The sequence below is a fragment of the Galeopterus variegatus genome, unplaced genomic scaffold (genome assembly GCF_000696425.1).
Source record: "Galeopterus variegatus unplaced genomic scaffold, G_variegatus-3.0.2 Scaffold814, whole genome shotgun sequence".
In the NCBI taxonomy this organism is placed as follows: Eukaryota; Metazoa; Chordata; class Mammalia; order Dermoptera; family Cynocephalidae; genus Galeopterus; species Galeopterus variegatus.
In genome coordinates, this window is record NW_007726925.1 from 841,076 (window position 1) to 844,961 (window position 3,886).

Below are 3,886 nucleotides of genomic sequence, written 5' to 3' on the forward strand. Positions count from 1 at the left end.
GCTTCCAGGGCTGGGATTTCTGTGGGCCAGCTCACAAACACCCCTGGTGTGGAGTATAAAAGGAGCCCAGGAGACCTGAGTTCGAATCCTTGTTTTCCATGTTACCAGCTGTGCATCTCAGTGGGATACAGTGTCCTCATCTGTGAGGTGGGGAAAGCACCTACCTCATGGGCTGCATGTGGAGAGAACAGGAGGCAGTATAAGTAAAATGTCCAGCAGAGTGCTCAAAAATAAAAAAAGTCAAAGCATCCTGGCTGCCTTTGTCACCGTGGTCATTGTGGTTGTCATGTGAGGCAAAGCCACGGGCTGTCTTGGCTGTGGTTACCTGTGAGTGTTCAGATATATTTTTCTGAGCACCCTGGACTCCTCTGTCACCTGACCCTCTGTCACCTTCCAAGGAAGCCCTATGGGTGGGCTATGCAGTGCCCTTCCACTGGGGTGTCCCCTTCTCTGTAATGATGCCCAGCACCGGGCAGTGGCTTCCTGCTGGATATGTCACACTCAGCTGGACCACTGCAGACCCCAGGCCATTCACTTGGGTTATTTCCATGTTGCTCTAGTTGTGAACAAGATGGCATGACCAGGATGAGGTGTCTGAACTGTGCACCATCCAGGAAGATGCCATCTAAATTTTAATTCCAATAACTGCCTCTGTATGCCTGTCATTTGCCTTATTAAATAATGTGACATTAGACCGTGGGGCTGGCCAAGACAGCCAGGAGGAAGTGAATGCTGCTTTTCATTTGGCGTAGAGGCTTTCAGGGACGAAAGAAGGCCCCGTCATCTGCCCTCAGAGTAAAACTTGGTGGGGATCCCTCACTTCTGAGTCCACACCACCCACATCTTTGCAACGGGATGAGCTGAAGTTCCCCCACAACCCATTCCACGCACACAAACACCCCCAGCCTTCCTTGTCTCATGATTGTGCCTATTGTAGCCGAGGGGGAAAAATGATTTTTAAAGATTCACTAATGGTAATGAAAAATATTCTGATATAGCATTAAGGATTTTGCTCCTGAAATGTGTTTAATGTAAATAGGCTGTCAGAGACCCTTCAAGTAATTGACACAAGCAGATGATTAGCAGTGTTCTCAACGGTGTTTTTGCATAATCTTACATTTTGACAGAACTCTTCAGTCACGTTTTATTGTCAGTGTTCTGCAATCAGGAGGACTTTCTTCCCCGACAACATTTACTTTGTCATTATAAATCTTGTAAGTGGTCATTTAACTGGTTCAGTGTGCATGTGGGAGTATCATTACCGGTGCATTTGGTCTTCCTACCAAGAAACCCTCCTGAAAAGTAAACTTTTCACCTACTTGAATGAGATCAGAAGAGCCACTTAGCAGCCCTGACCCTGAGCTTGTGGGGCAGCTGCAGACTGCTGGGGCATGGGCTGCCAGCAGGCTGTGGGACCTGGGATGGGATGCCAAGTGGTGAGTCTCAGCATGAGAGAGGCTTAGGCCTGGGCCCCGGCCAGCTCTCCTGTGGCCAGCTCCAACCCAGGAGTCCATCCTCTGGGAAGCTCGTCATAACCTATTTTCTGAGCTGCGTTGGTTTTTCTTTTTTTCCATGTTGAATTGAATTCATCTTTGGTGATATTAAAAAAAATTGGTGTTCAATTATAATCATATCCAACTGCCCCAAATTAAACTGCCCTGATCCATAAGCATTCATAACTGCATACAGTTAAGTTACATTAATAGTCAATATAATAAACCTTCACCTTTATTGAAGCTGCTCTTGTTTCTACAGCAGTTCTTTAATCTATCTCAATAGATTTCTGGTGTACAGCACATATAGATTGGGCCAGTGACAAGGGTTAGAGTAGTCTTGTAGAACATTTACTTGTAGCTCTGAAAGGCCCACATTCATCAGAGGATGAAGTCGATCAGATTGTACCAGAATCAATGGAGGGCTTGTGGGATCCCTCTTAGGCTTGTAATGTGTTCACCTTCTTTGGAGAGAATTCACACACTCACACACACACTCTCTCTCACACACACACTTCTCTGTCTTAAAGCCATTTATCTCTGAATGTCAAATTGCAATAATTAACCATTATTGATCTTAAATTCAATTAACTTCATTAACACAGGTCATGATGAGGGTGCTTGTAAGGGAAAAGCATTTGACAAGTGTCTTTGCTTGTGCGACATTCTGTGTTTGCAGTGGTGGCTATAAACTGTTTCTACTGTCCCCTCCAAGAGGCAGCCAGCATAAAGGGCTGCCCTGAGCTCGGGCCCTGGGCCTGGTCAGGTGAGAGCCCCACGTAGTATTTTTCCTTATTGGTCTTTCCTGTGACTTTGTGCAGTAGGAATCTTAGAACTGCAGGGCAGCATTTGGACACCCTTGCAACATGTGGACACAAGGGACTTTTGAGCACAAGAGTGCTCATTCACGGTGGTCAGAGAACGCTGCCCAGGTGCACACCCCTCCTCTCCCCGTAGCCTGTAGCCTTGTCACAAATGGTGTTCACGAACTTCCAGGGTTTGCTTAACTCAGACAAAAGCCCTTCCTTTTGTATTTTTGATTAAAAAACTACTTTCCTTCTTGACTAAGGGGAGGAGAAAAACCTGGCTCCCATAATTGGCACCAGCAGAGGACTCTGGGCACCCCCATTGTGTGACATTTGCTGATTTGTGTACTGTGTGTGGTGTCTCCCCACAGCCTTCCAAGGCAGGCAGTGTTGCCCCATTGTGCCAGAAGGGAGACCAAGGCTCAGAGATGCATAAATTTTACCAAGCCACACCCTGCAAGGTGGTGTGGCAGAACTGGAGTCTGTTGGCCTTTCTAGTCTGAGAGAGTGACTGTGTGGTTGTGTACCATGCTTTTAAAGAATTAGGGACCTTCCCTCCATTTCTTCACTCATAAGCAGTACATTTGAGATGCATACTCTTGAGAGAAGCAGTGAGATACAGCAGAAAAAGCTCTGGCTTCTGGCTGCCAGTCCTAGTTCCGTGTCTTGTCCCCTGTTCTCTCTCTGAGCCTCGGTCTCTGCCTCTATGAGATGGAGCACATGATGCTGGCTGTCCCCCTCCCTGGGTTGCTATGTAGCTGGCCGAGGTCATGCACAGAAAGCACCTACAGGAGTACAAAGCTCCCAGGATGGGTGGGTACCGGTCTGAGACGGCGCAGCTGCAGGCGAACAGGACACTCCTGTGTGTTGATAATTGGTTCTGGGTTTTTAATTCTTTATGGAGATGCTGCTCGGTGCTGAAGTGTCTCAAGGAAACAAACCAAAACCAAACCAAACGAGCAAGCAGGAAGTCTGCTTCCCTGTTTGTGATGTTTTTTAATTTGAAAGTTTGATTCAATCCAAAGAACTTCCTCCAGCACCCAGCTTGTTTAAGGGGGCCCTGCCTGTGCCGGGGGCTTTGGGGACACTTTTGCCCACTCAGCTCACTGTAGAGACAAGGGGTGGCCCTAGCTGCAGAATCCCTGAAGGGTGCCATCCTTATATGAAGGGTGGGTATCTTATTCTGTCCTCACCTTATGAGAGGGCTGAGGGTCCAGGAAGTTATATGGCACACCTCTCACCGGTCTTTTCCTGACCTGGATACAGACACCTGCCCTGCCAAGTTGACCTCAGAGGCTCACAGAGTTGGTGAGGTGACCCACAGGGATGGGCTCTGAGAGGAGCTTAGGAGTATGCCTGGTGAAGGGATGGGACTCGCCTCTGTGTTAGCCCAACAGAAACCAGGCCTGAATCTGAAAGGACGAGACAGACCTCAGACCCACTTGTTCCCGCAGTGGGGACAAGATTCTGCCTGTAGTTGGGGGTGCCATGCCCGTGGGTGCTTTGGGCATTGCCCAGAAGCTTTCCAGACCAGTGAGAAGGTGGCTCTCACCGCCTCCTTACACTGAGGCCAGCACAAAGTTTCCC